Source organism: Chenopodium album, chromosome 6, assembly GCF_948465745.1.
Source record: "Chenopodium album chromosome 6, dcCheAlbu1.1, whole genome shotgun sequence".
Taxonomy (NCBI): Eukaryota; Viridiplantae; Streptophyta; class Magnoliopsida; order Caryophyllales; family Amaranthaceae; genus Chenopodium; species Chenopodium album.
This window is the reverse complement of record NC_137839.1, coordinates 59,437,419-59,459,019: the sequence shown is the minus strand read 5'-3', so window position 1 is coordinate 59,459,019 and position 21,601 is coordinate 59,437,419. Positions and strand designations below refer to the sequence as shown.

The 21,601-nt window shown below is 37.8% G+C and overlaps 1 long non-coding RNA gene and 1 other non-coding gene across 4 annotated transcripts; both read right to left on the bottom strand.

Annotated features, from left to right (window-relative positions):
• Positions 1–4,015: 4,015 nt before the first annotated feature.
• On the bottom strand, positions 4,016–4,122 carry LOC145637568 (small nucleolar RNA R71). The gene has a single exon (XR_014114338.1). It is a non-coding gene; the product is annotated as a small nucleolar RNA R71 (small nucleolar RNA).
• Positions 4,123–15,337: 11,215 nt separating this feature from the next.
• On the bottom strand, positions 15,338–20,223 carry LOC145634945 (uncharacterized). 3 transcript variants are annotated; one of them, XR_014113701.1, is made up of 3 exons: positions 19,394–20,223; positions 17,356–18,027; positions 15,338–15,859 (listed from the first exon to the last, which is right to left on the bottom strand). It is a non-coding gene; the product is annotated as an uncharacterized LOC145634945 (long non-coding RNA). The 3 variants fall into 3 exon arrangements; XR_014113700.1 differs by having other exon boundaries at positions 17,356–17,628; XR_014113702.1 differs by having other exon boundaries at positions 19,408–20,223.
• Between the last annotated feature and the right edge of the window lie 1,378 nt (positions 20,224–21,601).

Sequence of the window (21,601 nt, the reverse complement as noted above, 5' to 3'; positions counted from 1 at the left end):
TTTAACACCAAGTCTCCTACTTTGATGTTTCATGTCTTGACTTTCTTATTAAAATGCCTAGCCATACGAGTTTGGTAACACTGAGTGTGATGTAGAGCTTCTAGTAATTTTTCATCGAGTAGAATTAGCTCTTCATATCTTGCCCTAGTCCATTCAATTTCATCGAGTTTGCTCTCTAATGCGATGCGTAGAGATGGAATCTCTAGTTCGATAGGTTGTACGACATCCATTCCATAAACCAAGGAAAATGGCGTATTTCCTGTTGATGTGCGAATTGACGTGCGGTAACCCCACAATGCGAAGTGAAGTTTTTCAGGCCAATCCTTGTAATTTTCCGTCATTTTCTCGATGATAGTTTTTATATTTTTATTAGCTACTTCGACTGATCCATTTGCCTGAGGTCTATAAGGGGAAGAAGGATGATTTTGAATGCCATATTTTTGTAGCAATTCTTCACATTCGGCTTGAAAGTGAGTTCCATTGTCACTTATCATATCATGTGGGACTCCGTATCGACAAATAATATTTCTTTCGATAAAGAGTGCTACATGTTTTGCGGTGAGTTTAGTGTATGATTGTGCTTCGACCCACTTTGTGAAGTAATCAATTGCCACTAGGATATATTCGCGGCCTCCTGTTCCCGGGGGAGTGATTTTGTCGATGATGTCAATTCCCCATGTAGAGAACGGCCATGGCGACGTGTAGGTGTAGAGCAAGTGTAGGGAATAATTCAAGCGTTAACCCCTAGATTGAACCCCACTGTGATCATACACTAAAGTACGGTGGCGTCCAAAAGGGAAGAAGATAGAGCAAAAGAGTCGCCAACAAGTTTTAGGAACTTGTAAACCGTTCACGAGGTGAAGGTTACACCCCTTAACGATCTAAGAGATCGTAAACTCCATAAGGTCTAGAACCAAATAAGGGTTTGAGGATGAAGGTACAAATCCAACCTAAAAGAGATTGAACCTGCCCTAATAATAGGCCTCTACTTTGTTCAGATCGTATTCATGTGCGCTTTCTGACTAACATGTAATCAATAGGATTACCCTAAACCTGTTTATTTATGTTGGTTGAATATTAATGCATAAACAAATCTATTATTGGCGATCACTTGAAATTATAATCACAATTAACCCTAAACAAGATTATTAATTATCTTATTAAGCGTGATTACAAGTACCAATTCCCTTTAAACATGCATAAAAGGTGTGATCAAGCAATAACAATAAATATCACGCAACATAATAATAATAAAAATAATCATCATAATAACAATCATAATAATAATAATCATAATCACCATAATAATCATTATAAATAAAATAATCATCATCAAAATAATAATAATAATAATATTCATAATCATCATAAATTATAACAATTATAATCATAATCATGTTCATGTTAATATTAAAGCATAATAATAGCAAGATCCTAGGCATGATACTAACAAGATTAAATAACAAACCCTAGCATGTCACTAAGCAATAAAAATCAAATCTTTAACCCTAACATGATACTAACAATCATAAATATTATGAAGAGAATAGGAAGCATCGCAACAATCATATTTAGTATTAAAATTACCCTAGACATGATACTAGGAATATCATAATAACAATTTAAACATGATTTCTACATCATAACATCAATTAATCAATTAAAGTACTTACTTTGATGCCTCGTACCTCTTTCTAATAACAAAATACACACGTTAGTAACTTCAAGGAAAATAATAAACAAACAATTAAATTAAATAATTGAAATAGAGATTTGGGACCAAACCCTTAGAAATTAAAACCTTTCACGTCTAGGGGCAAGGCAACTTCGAATATGGCTAGGTGTTTCTAGATCTAATGAATGCAGAATTTTGTATGTAAAAGACTAGTTTAGAAAAGGAGAAAGAAAGAGATGAATGAATGATTAGAGAAGAGATCGAATGAGAACTGGTTGTAGGTGAATGTAGATGAATGTTGATGAGAATTGGTTTTAAAATAAGAATTGATGAAATCTGGTTATGGAAAATGGAGTTTTTAATACGTTATTTATAGAGAAATCATCCAAAAAGATAAAATAACAAAACAGAGCATTGACGCACCTAAAACAGAGCTGGAGCCAACGAGTTTATAGCCCAGGGCTCGTTAGAGCCATCGAACCGGTGATTAAGGGCTCGGTATAGGTGATACCGTGGCATTTGGACCGAGTATTCAAGATCAGAAGAGGAAACCCAGATTGGCCCGAAGAATTGGAGCCCAATCGTAGTCCAATTAGTGGCCCAAGAGAGCCGCCTGGCAAAAAAGGCTGGCGCCCGACCGGGCGGGAGAAGCTAAGGTCGGCGCCCGGTGACGCGCCCGGCCGGGCGCGAGATTCAATATAGGAGCAAAAAGGCGCGCCCGATCGGGCGGTGCCTCGCCCGATCGGGCGCGTGTAATTATTAGGAGGCGATTAGCGTCGTTTTAGTTTGTTTTAGTTTAGGATTTGTACGGAGTATAAATACTCCTCCGTAATACGATTTGAGTATCTCTATCTCTCTCTCTCTTTACTCTTTATTTACTATCTTAATTGTTTTCTTAGATTCTCTCTCTCTTAAACCTTAGTTCTTAATTACTTTCATTAATCCAGATTTCTTTTGGTAACAATTTCTTATCTTTTAATTTAAGCTATTTCATTTACTTCTTTGATTATGTTTTGTTTTATTTATTTGATTAGTTTAGTTATGATTATGTCTGAGTAGTTTAATTCTAGGGTTTATGGGGATCCATAATTAATATGAAGGGATAATTTGTTATTATTGATTATTGGTATTGCATGATAATTTCTTATTGAATTGTTTTAATTCTTTGCAATTAGATTATGTATCAAGCAGATGTAATTTGATTGTGAATGTTTAGCAATATTGAATTGATGAATCAAGCAGATGTTAATTTAATATAAAAGGCTATTTTTAATAGGAACTTAGATCTAGTAAATTGCGAGAGCCTGTTAGATCTATGTTGATTAATAAATTGCGAGAGCCTGTTAATCATGTTATTTGTGCAATGTTAATTATTAATTATTATGTTTTATCCCGGAATATTAATTATTTGAACCTGTGACCCTAGGCCTTCTTATTATTGTTTTTCTCCCTAAACTTATTCTTCGTAGTATAGAATTTATTCCCAAAAATATTGGTTACTTAGATAATTTAGATTATAATAATTAATTAAGAGTAAAAAGACTTGTTTTCCTGTGGATTTCGACCTTACTTCCCTATCTACTTTAGTTAGAGGACTTAGGTATTTACTTTTGATTAGGGGATACGACTTTACCCTGTCAAAATTTGGCGCCGTTGCCGGGGAAACGGTTTTATTTTTATTTCTGATTATTTTTGTAGTCTAGGTTATTTCTTTTTGTCTCAGAGAACGTTAGTTCTCTGAGGCAAATATCATATTTGCTTTTAGTTTTTTTTTTGTTTATGCCCAGGTGTTCCAGATCAGGGTACATCCTATTAAATCCTGAGATCGAGCGTTCCTTCCATAGACAGAAAAATCTCTACAAGCAAATCCTGGCGGATTCCGGTGATAATAATAATAATCACCGCGATCCCCCAGCTGGTTCTAGCGATTCAGAAGTATCATCAGACGCAGAATCAGAGATGGCGGTTCCAAAGAAGCTTAGTGATTACTCACAACCAAAGCTTACAGATTTTCCACATCTCACCCCTACTCCGGCTCTTGATGGGGTACAATTCAAAATTAAACCTCAATTTATAACGATGATAGAGAGGAAGCAATTCAGTGGAGCTAAGGGTGAAGACCCGAATCTTCACATTGCCGACTATTTTCAATATTACAATACCATCAGGCAAGCCTGGGTTACTCAAGACCGAATCAGGGAAATTCTCTTTCCCTTCTCTTTAACTGGAAAAGCTAAATTGCGATTTAATGACTTAAATAGAACTGCACTTGGTATAACTGACTGGGAAACTCTTGTTTTGAATTTTTATAATAAGTATTATCCTGCAGAGAGAACAACCATACTACGGAGTGCGATTCAGAACTTTGCCCAAGAAGCCGATGAATCTTTATATGAGGCTCGGGAAAGGTTCAAGGACTTACAAAGAGAATGCCCCCACCATAATTTAGCACAATGGCAGTTAATCCAAGCCTTTTACAATGGCATTGGAAATTCTTCTAGAATAATTTTAGATTTTGCAGCTAGTGGGAGATTTATGAATCTTAATGTTGATGATGCAGGCCAGGTTATTGAAGATATGGCGATACACAATTCCCAATATGGGAATCCTAGAGGATTTGCTAACAAGGGGAAGCATAGTGCTGACTCTGTATCCTTTTGCAAGCTCAATTGACCTCTATTTGCCAGAAATTAGATAATCTTAGCACTGCTAATGTAGCTAATGTTTCTGCAATTAATAATAATTCTAATGAGGCTTTCTGTGAAAATTGTGGTATTATAGGTCATTGGGAACAAGATTGCAGGAGTTCCGTGGAGCAAGTTAATGCCTTTCAAGCTTATAGGCATAATAACCCATACTCCAACACCTACAATCCTGGGTATAGGAACCATCCGTACCTTTCCTACCGGAATACTAATGTTCAAAATCCACCACCATAAGAACCACAGGCGCCACAACAACAGTAGCAGAAATATTACCATCCCAATGCTGGCCAGAAGAACCAACCACAACAAACCTCCTCATCTTCCGACCCTTCTTTGGTGGAAATTAAAGCAATGTTGGTTAATATGCAGAAGCACATGGAGAGTAGAGATGCGCAAATTGATCAAATTCTAGCACATAATAAAATTGTAGATAATCAGATTGCGCAACTTTCCTCTACTCTACAAGCCCGCCAGCAGGGAGCTCTTCCAGCACAGCCGACCAGGCCTACGGATCAAGCATATGCAATTACTCTAAGGAGTGGTTCAAACTATGAAGGGCCCCCTATGCCCAGAGTTGATGAACCTATTTTATTAAATAATGCTAATCTTGATTCCATTAAACCTGACAATGTAGTTAATAGCCCTGTAGGGCTAAAGCATAATACTAACATATCTAACTCTACATTGCAGGGTACGACTCCAAAGAAGGTGGCTACTCCAGAAAAGAGCAACAATGCTCCAAAGCCAATTATCAAACTTCCATTCCCCAATCGTCAATTGAAGACAAACTTGGATAAGCAGTTTGGTAAGTTCTTGGAGATGGTAAAAGATTAGAAGGTAACAGTTCCCTTCACTGAATTAATCACACAAATTCCTTCATATGCAAAATTTATGAAAGAAATATTGACAAGGAAAAGGTCTATTAGTGAGGTAGAGACAATAGCTTTCACTGCAGAGTGTAGTGCCGTACTTCAAAATAAGTCTCCACCTAAATTAAAAGATACGGGTAGTTTTTCTATCCCTTGTCATATAGGCAATTTAATGATTGATAATGCATTGTGTGATTTGGGTGCTAGCGTTAGTGTCATGCCATTATCTGTGTGTTCCAAACTGAATATGGGTAAACTAAAAGCTACCAATATTACTCTACAAATGGCCAACCGTTCTTTAAAATACCCCTTAGGTGTTTTAGAGGATGTCCCCGTTATAGTAGGTAAATTTTATATACCTGTTGATTTTGTTGTTCTTGATATGGCTGAGGATGTGCAAACCCCAATTATTTTGGGTAGAACATTCCTCAACACTGCAGGAGCAATCATAGATGTGAGAAGTGGTAAGTTAAAACTATCAGTAGGGGATGAAAAAGTTATTTTTAATCTTAATAATACCCCTAAAAGCTCCATGACTGAGGAGAAATGTTTTAGTGTTAATGTGGTTGAGAATTATTCTAACAAGCCCCAAGCTCTTGAAAAAGATCCCTTGGAGGCGGTATCTTATGTTGTATCCCTTTCAGATGAGATAGACAAATGGCAGAAGGAAGTCGATGCAATAGAAAGAGCACTTTACACTGTTGGTCTTGGTTTCGAGGATGAAAAGGTGGAACCAATCAAGCAAGTTGTACAAATTGAGCCTATGGTAAGTGTTCCGCCAAATCGAGTTGTAAGTGTTGAATGCAAAGACAATTTGAAGCAATCCTCGATCAAAGAAGGATATTTGGTGCGTAGCACTGAAGAACCCCCAATTCAAGTCAAGGAGGATCCACCAAACAAAGTGAATTGGCGTCCCACAGGGTATGTCAGGAAGTCGCGTCGTAGCCTTAACACCGCTAGACCGGGTGAGAAACCGCCTGATCAAGCGTTAGGCCAAGGGTCCTAGTTGTTATTAGGGGTGAGCAAAAATTTAGGGTACCCTGATATGGAACCGGAACCTGTTCGGAACCGAAGGTTCCAAACCTGGAACCTGTTGATCAGGTTCCGGTTCCGGGTAATAAAATTAGGAACCTGTTGCAACAGGTTCCGGTTCCGGGTAATAAAATTTTGGATCTAGAACCTGTAGGGTACCCTGTTAGTACAGGTTCCCTATAGGGTACATGAAACTGGAACCTATATGGTATTAAAAATTCTAGACAATTAGTGTTGATTTGTTATATTTGAAGTACTATACTAAAGTTGTAAGCTTTTATTGTGATCATCTATTTTGAAAAAAAATAAATTTGTCACGATTTAAACTTACTTTGACAGACAGGGTACCCTATTTAGGAATCGGAACCTGCAGGTTCCGGTTCCGGTTCTCAATTCTTAGGAACCTGTTGCAACAGGTTCCGGTCCCGGTTCCTATTTTTAGGAACCTGTTGCAATAGGTTCCGGTTCCGGGTCCTGATATTTTTACAGGGTATCCTGCTACGCTCACCCCTAGTTGTTATACTTGGTAAGAAGGTCGTGCGGGACCTAGATAAACCAGCGCTTTGCGGGAGGCAACCCGTATTTTTAATGCTTTTTAGACTAGTTTTTCTTTCCTTTTTCTTATGAGAGGAGAGATGAGGGAATTTAACGAATTTATGAGTGTTTGTACAAGTTTTAAGGAATAGAGTTAGCCAAATTTTGGAGAACAGAAGAAAATAAAAATTCGACAATCTAGCCTTGGGCCCGACCGGGCGAAGCTCGCCCGACCGGGCGCGAGAGCTAGTCTTCAAAATCAAGTATTTTCGCCCGACCGGGCGTGAAACCCGTCGTATACGAACATATTTGTCCTCCCGATCGGGCAACTCTCGCCCGACCGGGCGCGAGAAGAGGTGAAAATTCGAGCGATAGATCGCCCGATCGGGCGAAGGGCGCCCGACCGGGCGCGAGAGTTGGAGAAAATCGGGCATTTAGATCGCCCGATCGGGCGAATGCCGCTCGACCGGGCGCGAGAGCACATCAGAAATTACAAATTAGATCGCCCGACTGGGCGAGCCCTCGCTTGACCGGGCGCGACGTCCTGACCCTTTCTTCTTCTTCTTCTTTCTTCGTCCTTTTTCTCATTTCACCCTATTTCCTTCATAACTTTCTCTCTCTAAAACTCAAATTCTCTCTACCTTCTCTCTAAGATTTCTCCTTCATTCCTCAATCAAATTCAAACTTTACATATTTGTAATCCCCTCTTCATCCTCTACATTTCCATATAAAAATTTTCAGATTTTATTCAAATAAATTTTCATACCCATTTCTACCATGGCTTCAAAGAGGGCGCGGTCTATGTTCGGTAGGAGCTCTAGTTCGAGGGAGGAATACGACCCGGATTTGCAACTTTCGTACTGGCCGACGATCCGTATTGCTAGCCGAGAGAAAAAGGAGCGGCTAGAACACTTAATCGGGCATGAGGTAATTCTTTCTCGGTGGTTACACCGCCCTACTTTAGAATCATTTGGTTTGTATGATTTTGTAAAACGATTTTTAAATGACATTGGCATGAGAAAATTTGTTGATATGCACTATCCTACATTCCGAGAACTAACTTTTGAATTCTTTTCTTCTTTACAAGTAGTTAGTAGTAGAAATGAGCCGAATTTAATTTTTAGGTTGAACAATAGGAATATTAGTTTAACTTTTATAGAATTTTGTAAATTATTTGAATTAAATTTTGAACTACCTCACCAATGGCATGCGGACTATAAAATGGATAACATATATCATGCTTTGACTAGTTTGCCTACTCCCGACCCCCAACATGCTAGTACCAAACCTATTCACCACCCTGTCCCAAAAATCTGGCAAAGATTTGCGGGTTTGTGTTTTTTAGGTAGGAACGAGCCCCATAATGCCCAAACTAACGAACTAGCTGTCATAGGACACTATGTGTATGGGTTCGGGAAATTGAACATAAGTAGGTTTATTATTCACCATTTGAGTAGGCATGCCACGGCCAGCACCACATCTCGCACCCCCATCCGTTTAGGAGGCCTTATCACTCGGATAGCAGTGAAAAAGGCCGGTTTTGTAGTGGATGGACCCCACCAGCTGACCAACTGTGGACCAGATACCTATATGACTGCTAGGTATTTTGAGGAGTTGGGGTGGGTACGACCGGATAGCGAGCAGACACCCTTCTGGTGTATTAGGACTGGGAGCGAGCACCCTTTGCCCATCTTTCCCCTACCCAATCCTGACTTGACCGCCTTTCCCCCAGGGCAACCATCTTACACATATGATGTTTTAGTTGCCAACGCTAGGGGAGAAACACCACCACCACCAGTTCCACCACCCCAGCCTCAGCCTCAGCCCGAGGTGGCATTCTCTCCACCTCGCATGTCTCACTCCATCCCTCATGTTGACTCTGACCCAGTTTGGGACCTTCAGAGTATAGGTCAGGCCTTAGGACGTATCGAGAATTCCCATACTGACCTTAGAAGGATGGTAGGCTCCATAGACCAGAGGTTAGGGTACCTAGAGAGGAACCAGGGTAGAGCTCTCTACCCTATGTACGATGATTATGCTCGTCGGGGCAACATTCCCGACGACGCTATTCACCCTGACTGGTTTCAGCCTCCACCCCAGGGATATGATAGGGATCCCACTGCCCATGGTATTTACACCGACTATTCTTCCTTCCATGGGTACGGCCATGACATTCCTTTCGGGGGACCGGGGGGGAGTTTTCATGCTGACTATTTTGGTGGTAGCTCTGCTGGTGCAGGTGGTGCAGGTGGCAGTGGATGTGCAGGTTTCGGCTCCATGGATGAGGATGATGGGGACTAGCTATGCTGGGCTAGTTCCCGAGCCAATGAGGACATTGTCTGATTCTGGCTTGGGGGAGATTTTGGATTTGGTATATTTCTTTTTCTCTTTTCTTTTATTTTTGGTGTGTTTTCTTAGGTTAGATTTATTGCTTTCTAGGTTAGTTTTATTGCTTTCTTATATATGAAAAATACAAAAAATTTTGAAAAATAAAAAAAATCCAAAACTACGTTCCAATGAATTGTAAATTATGCTTCCCTGTTCCCCTTACTTGAGAAAATTGTTTTGATTCCTGGTTTTTGATGATAAGCATTGTGGATTAGTTGATCATGATTTGATGTTTGATTGCCTTGAAACCTTAACATGAACCAATTTTGTCCGACTACTTGTGAATATAGTGCTTGACTAGTTGATTTGATTAGGAATGTGTGTTAGTTCCTGGTATGTCAATGAATTTGAGTATTGGTTTGCAACTATAAGTAATGTTTATATGATTCATTATTATGCACATTGAGGAGGACGAAGGCGTTCATTCTTTTAGGTAGCCTTCAGATGATTGTAGATACATTTGTTCCCTTCTTGCTACCCATGTTGTTGCCTTGACTTTTTGTTGTTTTATTAACCACATTACAAGCCTATTTTTCCCCATTGGTTACTAGTCCCAAGCTTGGATTATTATTTGCACAATTTGGGTGGGTTTTTGAGAAGTAGTTTTGTTTTTGATCTTGTTTATTTTTTATGAGTTTGAGTGTTATATTTTCTTGGAAAAATAAAGCATGATGTTATGAAAAAAAAGAGAAGTTCAAGGAAAAAAAATGTGAAAAAAATAAGTGAACTTCAATAGAAAAAAAAAGGAAAAAAATGTTCAATGTTCAAATGTTCTAGTTGGAGGTTGATCAAAAGAAAAAAAATGCAGCTTCTATGAAAAATTCAAGTTTGGAAATAAAGTTTGTTTATTCACTCCATTTCTTTACTATTATATTTTTATGAGTGAAATTGTAAGAGTTGGGATTGTTTATTATGATTGGAGTATGTTTGGTGGATTTTTGTTAGAATTGGTTATGTAGGAGATGTTGATCATTATTTATTTTGATCATGGGCTTTATTAGGATTTGCTTCCTTAAGCATAGCTTTTCTCTCACTTGTTCCCAAATGATTCCTACCCTTTACCCTAGCCTTACATTACAAGCTTTAAAGACCTTCCGACCTTTGTGCATAGAATTGTATGAATGTGAAAGTGTTCTTTATCAATACAAGTTGTGATTTGACATATTTCGAGTCGACTAGTAGGATTGAGCGTTCATTGTTTTATACACACGAGAGTGTGAGTTGGGAGGGCATTGTTCACATAAAGGGGTTGGATGGAGAGTGATAGAGTACATCTTTTACTCGCCACAAAAATGAGAGTTGAGTGCGTGAGCACTAGTCTTGAATTCTATATGCTCTTGTGGTTTGCTTTATTTGACAATTGTTAGGGGAGATTGGTAGTTAGATGGATTTGATTGGTTGATTTTGAAGCATGTTTATTTGATTTACCCTGAATCGTTTGTGCTTGATTTTTACTTTTTGGGGTGAAGCATATTTATTGATTCATTGATGAGATCTTTGCTTAGGGACAAGCAAAGGTTTGGCTTGGGGGAGTTTGATGTGTCTATTTTATATAGTATTTTACCCCGTCCCTTGGTCATAATTAGTAGTGTTTTTGGCTCTTTAGAGCCACTTTTATTACTAATTGGTGTTTTCTAGTGTTTTCGTAGATTTGGTTGACTTTTGCAGGGAATTACACTTTTAGAGTGTTTTCCCGAGATATTTTGGAGCAATCACAAACATTGGAGAAGCATAACCAAATTTTATAGCCCAGGGCCGGTTAGAGCCATCGAACCGGTGATTAAGGGCTTGGTATAGGTGATACCAGGGCATTTGGACCGAGTATTCAAGACCGGAAGAGGAAACCCAGATTGGCCCGAAGAATTAGAGCCCAATCGTAGTCCAATTAGTGGCCCAAGAGAGCCGCCCGGCCAAAAAGGCTGGCGCCCGGAGGCGCGCCCGGCCGGGCGGGAGAAGCTAAGGTCGGCGCCCGGTGACGCGACCAGCCGGGCGCGAGATTCAACATAGGAGCAAAAAGGCGCGCCCGATCGGGCGGTGCCTCGCCTGATCGGGCGCGTGTAATTATTAGGAGACGATTAGCTTCGTTTTAGTTTGTTTTAGTTTAGGATTTGTACGGAGTATAAATACTCCTCCGTAATACGATTTGAGTATCTCTATCTCTCTCTATCTCTCTCTCTCTTTACTCTTTCTTTACTCTCTTCATTGTTTTCTTAGATTCTCTCTCTTTTAAACCTTAGTTCTTAATTACTTTCATTAATCCAGATTTCTTTTGGTAACAATTTATTCTCTTTTAATTTCAGCTATTTCATTTACTTCTTTGATTATGTTTTGTTTTATTTATTTGATTAGTTTAGTTATGATTATGTCTGAGTAGTTTAATTCTAGGGTTTATGGGGATCCATAATTAATATGAAGGGATAATTTGTTATTATTGATTATTGGTATTGCATGATAATTTCTTATTGAATTGTTTTAATTCTTTGCAATTAGATTATGAATCAAGCAGATGTAATTTGATTGTGAATGTTTAGCAATATTTAATTGATGAATCGAGCAGATGTTAAATCAATATTAAAGGCTATTTTTAATAGGAACTTAGATCTAGTAAATTGCGAGAGCATGTTAGATCTATGTTGATTAATAAATTGCGAGAGCCTGTTAATCATGTTATTTGTGCAATGTTAATTATTAATTATTATGTTTTATCCCAGAATATTAATTATTGGTGAACCTGTGACCCTAGGCCTTCTTATTATTGTTTTTTTCCCTAAACTTATTCTTCGTAGTATAGAATTTATTCCCAAAAATATTGGTTACTTAGATAATTTAGATTATAATAATTAATTAGGAGTAAAAAGACTTGTTTCCCTGTGGAGTTCGACCTTACTTCCCTATCTACTTTAGTTAGAGGACTTAGGTATTTACTTTTGATTAGGGGATACAACTTTACCCTGTCACCTATTCATCGTAGTCCAATAGTATCCTTCTCGCATTATCTTTTGGACTAACATTTTGCCATTTACGTGAGTTCCACAAATTCCTTCGTGGACTATCCTCATTGCTCTTTGGGCATCCATTTTTCCTACACATAAGAGAGCTGGACCCTTAGGTACCCTTTTATGTAGCTCGTTGTCTATGAGTACTACGTATTGGGAAGCCAAGAGTCTTAATGCTCGTTTTGCTCTTTTGTCAGCATGGGGAGGGTATTCTCCTTTGGTGACATAATTGAGTACATCCGTATACCACGGTTCTTCTTCTTCTTCATCTTCGTCCTGGATTATTTCAGCATCTTCCATCTATAGCTTGAATATATGCTGGTTTGTGCCTTTTTTTTCTATAGTTAGAGGCATTTGCTCGATTTCTGTAGGAATCCTAACCATTGAGGCTAGTCTTGCCAAGGCATCAGCAAAATGATTTTCTTCTCTGGGTAGATATGTGTATTCTACCTTCTCTAACTGATTAGTAAGAGTTTCCAGATAGGTTTGGTAAGGGGCTAGACTTTGGCTCCTTACTTTCCACCTTTTGGAGATTTGATTGATGATTAATGAAGAGTCTCCGAATATCCGTAACTTTTTACTCCCAATGTCAAAGCTGTTTCAAGGCCTACCACACATGCTTCGTATTCAGCAGCATTGTTGGTAACGTCGAAATCAAGCTTTATGGAGATTGGAATATGTTCTTCTTTAGGTGATACTAGTAATACTCCAACGCCACATCCCTTTTGGTTTGAGGCTCCGTCGAAGTACAAGGTCCAAGTATCATCTTCAGTGACCATTAAGTCTTCATCTGGAAATTCGTTGTCTTGTATTGGCGTCGAGTCTTCTATTGGAAAGTCTGCTAGAAAATCTGACACCGCAAATCCTTTGATAGCTTTTTGTGGCATGAACCTTACATCAAACTGGGCTAAATTGACTATCCATCTCGATATGCGCCCATTGAGTGTAGATTTCTCGAATAGATACTTGAGTGGATCTAATCGGGAGACTACGAAGACTGTATGCACTAGCATGTAATGTCTTAACTTGGTTGTGGCCCACACCAAGGCGAGGCACAATTTCTCAAGTGGTGTATAACGTGCTTCATATTCGAGCATTTTCTTGCTTAGATAGTAGATCGCATTTTCTTTGCCTTCTACTTCTTGTGCTAGCATAGCTCCCATTGTCTCTTTGGTAACTGTTAAGTACAGCATAAGAGGTATTCCCGGAAGTGCTGGTGCTAATACGGGAGGATTTGCGAGATAGGCTTTGATCTTTTCAAAGGCTTTTTGACACTCATCATCCCATATTTCTGGTACATTTTTCTTAAGCTTTTTAAAGATTGGTTCACATATCGTTGTCAATTTTGATATGAACCTGCTTATTTATTGCAACCGGCCAATAAATCCTCGAATCTGCTTCTCGGTTTTGGGCGGTGGCATTGACATGATTTCCTTGATCTTAATTGGTTCTATCTCTATTACTATAGAGCTTATGACATAACCCAAAAGCTTGCCTGAGGTGACTCCAAAAGCACACTTAGATGGGTTCAACCTCATATTGTATTTTCTTAGCCTTTCGAAAAATTTTCTTAAGGCTATTTGATGGCCTGGGCGATCTTTTGACTTTACAATCATGTCGTCCACATATAATTTGACCTCTTTATGCATCATGTCATGGAGTAAGGCAGTCGCTGCACGTTGGTAAGTAGCACCCGCGTTTTTCAACCCGAATGGCATTACTGTGTAACAGTAAGTACCCCATGGTGTTATGAAGGTTGTTTTCTCCATGTCTTCTTCTTCCATAAGAATCTAATTATAGCCTGCGTATCCATCCATGAACGAGAGAAGTGTGTGATTTGCTGTGTTTTCCACCAGAATATCGATGTGTGGTAAAGGGAAGTCGTCCTTTGGACTTGCCTTGTTTAGATCTCGATAGTCGACACACATTCTTACCCTTCCATCTTTTTTCGGAACTGGGACGACGTTGGCGACCCATTCGGGATATTTGGATACCTTGATGAAACCTGCAGTTATTTGTTTTTGAACTTCCTCTTTTATTTTAAGAGCTACGCCGGGTTTCATTCGACGTAACTTTTGTTTTACAGGTTTCATTCCCGGAATTAGTGGTATAGTGTTTTGAGCTATTTCTCTATTAATGCCTGGCATATCTTCATATGACCAAGCAAATACATCGATGAATTCTTTAAGCAAGTTGATTAAATCGGTTCTTTCTTGTTCACTAAGTGTTAGTCCAATTTTAACTTCTCTTTTATTGGTTGAATCATTTGAGATATCAACCATTTCAGTTTCTTCAATTATCGGTGTCTTCTTTTCAAGTGTTTTCATTGCTTTAATAATTTCTTTGTCTTTTTCATTGTTAGTTAAGCAATGCTCGTCATCTTGGGTTAAAGAAGAACACAAGGAGTAAGGAGAAGAAGTCATATTATTATACTCTGAGATCATTACATCGAAGAGTGATATGTCCTCAGGGACTTGATCACTAACTATTCTAGGGGAAGGGATATAAGGAGGAGGTGCTAAAATTAAGGACCTAGATGACTCTATAGGGAGAGACTCTGACTCTGACTCTAACTCAGACGACTCTTCGAACATCGGTCATTGCCCTGTCGTGATGGAGATCTTCCTTCCATTTGGAGTAGTCACCTTGACGGTCTTACGCCACCCTTGTAGTGATCCTTCCGCTGGAGTGATTAGCTTCAAGGGATCAAAGCTTTTGCTTTGTAGGACTGTCTGAATGAGCGAGAAGTCATCCCCTTTGTATGTCGGCTCATCCTTTTCTCGCCCAAATAATAATCCCATGACATTAAAGTCAAAGCATGGGGGTGCTTTCTCCTTATGTCAGGAGTTGGGATTTCGTCTGTGAACACTACTACAAAAAGCGTGTTTTCTGGACGCTTTTTAGGCCTTTTTTCAACGCTAAAAAGCGTCGAAAAATTATTTCTCGACGCTGCAAAAAAGCGTCGAAAATCCGTGAGTCGGAAATTTTTCAGGGACACAAAAAAGCGTCGAGATTCTCGACGCTTTTTAGTGTCCAAACTAATATACGAAGCGTCGAAAATTACGTATTTGGCGCATTATCCCAAATGTGTGTAGTTTTTTAGCGACGCTTTTTCCTGTCCACATAATCAAATTTAGCGACGCTTTTTGTTGTCTTGCGTTTATTCGTGTCAGCCTATGGTATGGCGAGAAGCTCTTTGAAATTTGAAAATGTGCAAATATGTAGACATTAAAAAGCGTCTAGAATTATTTTTAAGCTTTTTTTTTTTTCCTTTTATTAAAATATTACCATCATATATACATTATAGTTATTTAAATTTATCATAAATTAAATTAATAACATTAAAATAAAAATAAACAAATATTCTATATAACTAGATGAGATTAAAAAAAAACAATAATTAATCAATAATAATAAGAGTGCGTAGTTAATTACCAAATTTATAAAAGAAAACATCAACACAATTAATAAAAATAATAATAAAAAAAAAGTCGCATATTATAGTAGCTTGTCCGATCCCTAAATAAATACATCACTAATATAAATAAGACTAAAAACCAAAATAGATAGATGACGGCGTTATAGACAATTTAGTCGCTTGTTTTGATGCTCAAGTGTCCCGGCCTATTCTCTTGTTGCACCTACATTGCCTTTTCCAATCTTCAAAAAAAAAATACAAATTATAAATTAGTACATTACACAATATAGGCTTATACACACACACTCACACACACACACACACACACACACACACACACACACACACACACACACAAGCTCTAAATTTCACACACACAAGCATTTTTGAATTTCACACACAAGCATTACACAAACGTCTTTGAGAATGCCAACACTTACAACAGGAATCTTATAAACGTCAGGCTGGCAGTCTTGTAACAGCAATCTTACACACACACACACACACACAAGCATTACCCAAACATCAGGCTGGCAGTCTAAGGGGGATGCCAAAGGATGGGGCCACCTCAGAAAAGAATTGGGGATTATTCGATGCAAATGGGAAGCCAGTCTATATCAGTATGGGTCTGTTTTGTCTAATAATACAACAAACCAGACTTATTGTAGTGCAAGAGATGGAGTTGACAAGAGGATTGTTCCCCTTTATTGCAGGCGAGACTTGCTATGAGCCTGATAATGTATTTGCTCATGCTACTTATGCTTTCAACACTTATTATCAGAACACAGGAAAAACACTCAACATTTTAAGTGAAGTTCACATTTTTGCTTAGTAATTATACTAGTGCCTGAAGAAATATAAGAAGAGAATCCTAATCATCTATCGAGATAAGATATTATCAAATAACATGTGCACAAAGATGACCTTATAGGACTTGAAAATGCTAATCATTCATATCATAACAGTATAATCAATCATTAATTGAAAACCATATGTGCGTTTTATTTTTAAAAAAAAAATCAAACTGCCAAGAAAGAAACATCAATGATTTCCCCCTGAAGACAAGTTAGCTGACATATTGGAAGCTGACATGTTAGCTAAACAAAGGGAAACAGATTGGAAGTTGACATGTTAGCTAGTAAGTGTTGAATAAAAATGGACAAAACCATTATGTTGGATTCAGGTTCTTTAGGTAAAGTATTCATTCTCCCTTAAAAACTCAAGAGCTATTTCTTATGTAGTAAATGAATCCCCAAATCTCATTATATTGCTAATCTATTCTATGAACATTATCAGAGCGGCTCACAATATCTAAAGCAGCCTTAATCTTTACTTAACCTTAGCAAAGAAATCCCACACATTCATTAGTATAGAACCACAGATAAAATAATATTCCATTCCATCATGCTTTATATCATGGTTTTAGGCTCAAATATAGCAGCATGATATAGCAGCAAAAGATGGAAGATAAGTCTAGACATCTCAGGCATTCAGCTTAGGTAGGGGAACGGACAGCAAGCAGCAGGGGAGCAGGGCAGACAAGTAGTATAAATGGATTCAGTTCTGAATTCAGTTATGGATTCAGTTCTGAATTCAAACTTCCAAAAAATCAGGTCTGAATTCAGTTCTGAATTCAATTCTGGATTCAGTTCTGGATTCAGTTCTGAACTTCATATCTGAATTCAGTTCTGGATTTCAGCTCTGATTTTAGTTATAAAGAAAAATGTGACTTTGTTACCTGATGTTTTGCCTTTCCTAAGAATTCGGATGCTTTGTTTAAAAGACCCGGAGATGTATTCCCTTGACTAACTACACCTACAATCTGAGAAAATTGTCCAACAAGCGCTTTAAGAAGAAGATTGTTGTGTCCGACCAATCATTGTTGTCCTAGGAATACTAACAACATCATCGGGAATCAAAAACAACAGCAACAACATTTTGCAGCAACAGTAGCAAGGTCGACAACATTGTGGTCAACGTTCTGCTACAAGAACAACATCCATCATTTCAACTAATGAAAGAAATTGAATTAGTAATACATACGAATACCAATTATAATGATTCGAAAAGAAACCACACCTATGACTTTAAAGCAATAACTAGAAACCACCCTTTTCTTTCAAATCCTCACCATTCATGAATCAACCCAAAAATTCAAATTTCATCGCAACAAAAGCAAAACACAACCCAAAATTAATAAAATTTCACAATAATAGGAACATAGGGAGCGACAACAATGGACCAAGCAAGCACTCCAAATCAAAATCAATTATTACTCAATTATTACTGAAAGAATTGGAGTACAAAATCAATTGAAACAATAATAATGTAACACTTACCCAAAATCCTAGGATACCTTGATCCTTTAAAAAAAAAGGTATACCTTGATCCCTGCACTATCAAAGCAACCCTGCTCAAAAAACTCAGTCATGCAATCTAGCGTCAGATTTCTCTCTCCATTACCCTTTTCTTTGTCTTCACAATTAACAAGTCACTAAAAAAATTCGGCAAACACCACAATGAAAGGCTCATCAACAACTATTCTTCAAAATCCCAAAATACTTTGACTGATTAATATGATAATATGATTATCAGATAGAAATTAAAAGCTTCATGGCTCACATGGAAACTCTGGTTTTCGCATTCTTAGATGCCTAGGCTCAAAATTTGTCTTAAGCAAGTAATGCTATATTGCTATGTAACTCTCATAGCTATGAATATGGATTTGCAGTTCTGTATTTATTCCATAATGACAGGATCCTGTTACATAATAACTTGAACACTAAATCAGGTTTCTATCTACATGGAACTTTAAAGAATGTTGCAGCTCCTCTGAGTGGTACATAATCTCTTTGTAAGATACAATAAAGCTCATGGAATTATTCAAAGAGACAGTATTCCATACAATCATCAGTTACTAACTCGTAATTTTATGCTACAATTTAGTTGAAGAAAAATATATTACAATTCAGTTAAAGAGAGTCGATTTTAACTGAAGTTCATCTTTTGCCAACTCATAATTTCAGAGTATAATTTCTATAATTAAATTATTTCTCTCTTATATTAATAAGATATACAAACATGGACAAAACTTTACCAAAAAAAGGATAAATATGTATACAAAAACCTAGCACATAAAATGGCTCTTTCACCGATAAATAAGTATGAAAAAGTTCTTAAATGAATAAACATATCTCCATACAAGCTTGTGAATATCATTCTCTGTAGTTTTTGAAGCAATTGCTGACCTCCTTGGAAAAAAATGTAAGCTTAGATTTATTAAACTTGAGTCCTAGAGTCCTATAGGTAAGTTATTAGTACACAAATAGTATTTCTTTTATTGATTTCAGTCAAAGTACATAACAAGATGGGACTACCCACAGGCAAGTGAGGTTGAGCCATAGGTGAGCTTAGCTTTGTCAAAGTAGAATCCTAGTAGTTTTATAAGCTCACAAAAATGATTTCTTTTATTGATTTAAGTCTGAATAACACAAGATAGGACACAATCACAACAACGAACACACACACACACACACACACACACACACACACACACACACACACACACACACACACACACACACACACACACACATACACACACACACAAAAGATAGGACATTAAAACATCCATGAAGATAGCTGAGGCAGTATCTCAGTCAACAAAGGAAGGTAGTAGCGAGTTTGCAACAACACCTCAATGCGTGCAGCAGCAGCATCAAACAAGACCAAAATTAGAACAACAATTAATAATAAAAGCAACAGCACATAGGTACCTGCAACACCCAACCTGTTGCCAAGCCACCAGCCATGACGCTGCCAATGTGGCTGCTATATTATGTCAGGAAGACAAGAGCATCAGGGAGATCAAGTGAAGAAAAAACTTCTTCAAAACCTCTTAATCACAGTCCCTAGTACGCCTTTAAAAAAAAGAATGGAAGAAAGCAAACCAAAAGAACTTTAACACTATATTTGATGCATAGATCTAGAGGAGGAATTAATTATTAAATTGTAAAATCATATTAAAACCAACAAAATTACAAGTAACATTTGCTAGGTAAAAGCAACAACCAAAGATGAATTGAATTTGATTAAAACTAACTAATAAAAAATATCTATCAAACATCCAATTAAAAGGAACAAGAAACTGTCATTCCGATTTGGTTCTCTTTGCTTCATTACTTATTACTTCTCAAAATCACAACTTTTCTTTAGGAATTTACTTCAAAATCTCCAATTCAATCGATTGTATATAAACGTCTTTTAAATTCGCACATGAAATCTACAATTCAATCGATTGAATATAAACTTCTTTTAAATCGCAAGCATATATTCAAAAATCAAACAACATCAGATCATAATTTTGTGATAATATAGAAAAAAAAAGTTGCTAAAAACAATTTAATAGACTTCAATCAAAAGAGAAATTCGAATTCGTTCTAAAATGAAAGATGTACCTTATAATCAACGGCGGCATAGAGAGTGAATAAATCGATCACAGTTCAAAGTGAGTAGAGAAATTTCACCAAGCATAATTTGGGGAATTGCAAGAAGATCTAGATTTAGATCGAATTCATGAATCTCGTGAAGGAGGGAGGAATAATTAGGGTTGGAACTGAGTAGTCTGAGTTTTTTTTTTTTTTTTGGGTTTATTTTCCCCTTAAAATTGAAATGTGGGTTGAGTTGTGAGGTACTAACAATTCACGTGCGTGACATGTGCTTGTCTTCGACGCTTTTCAGCGACAAAAATTTCTTTCGTCACCTAAAAGCGTCGAAAAAACGCGGATACTAAATTTACCCACTAACACCCCTTACCCAGCGTCGAGGCAACAGCGTCGAAAAAACACTCATTTTGTAGTAGTGGAAATAGCAATCTAAGAAAATTTCGAATCCCGGTTTCCTTATGCCATTTACGACAAATGGTTCGGGAAATTCATAGCATGGATAGTCCTCTCCTTCTTTTATGAATTGACCATTAAGGGTAAGAGGGTACTGATCCATTGGGATTGCTTTCTTTTGAATGCGAGCGTCCCTACGTGCCTTCGACTTTTCCTGGGCTCGCTTAAGATCTTTCTGAGTCGGTTCAAAACCAAGTCCGAAAGTGTCGAATTTAGGGAGGCCAGGTGATTCCAGCGGTTTTGCTATTCCTTTTTTCTTTCCTAGGGTCATCCCAAGAAAATGTCCTTGCTTTTTCAGAATAACATTCACGATCATGTTGGAATAGGGGTCGTGGCAGAGAGAGGTCCTTTCATCCTCCTGGATTAAGGAGACCTCTTCATTAAAGCCCCACAAATGTTCATCATCTTCATCGTGCTCCACGTTTTTATTGGATTTTTTATAGATTTAATCCTCATAGGCGAAGCATCGATGGTAATAGGAATTCCTCCCACTATAGCTTTTACTTGTTGGTGGAGAGATGAGGGGACGACCTTTAGGACATGAAGCCAAGGGAGCCCCAACAATAGATTGAATGAAGCTTTAATATCTACTACTTGGAAAGTAGTAGCGTGTTCTATCGATCCCGGCGTTACATTCAGGGTAGTTTTACCAAGAGATTGACGACGAGTGTTGTCATAGGCTCTTATTCCTTGGGTTGATGGGGTTAAGTCTTCATCCCTTATGCCTAGCATCCTCACAGTTCTAAGTGGACAGACATTAATGGCTGATCCATTGTCTACAAGAGCCATAAGGACGTTCATTCTCTTGCAAACCACTGTGAGGTTTAATGCCTTATAGTGTTTGTCACCTTCTGGGGGTAAATCCTTGTCGGAAAAGGTGATCAAATTGATGGGACTAGGGAGATCACTCGTGAGGAAGTTAGCCAACCCCTCAGGAGTGGTGTCAGAATCTATCCCTATTTTATCCAAGGCATTCATTACGGCCAACCTATGTTCTCGAGACGTTGCCAGAAGCTTCCATACGTTCATTTCAACTTTTGTTTTCTTGAACTGTTTGACGATGTCATTATCTTCTATGATAGGTAT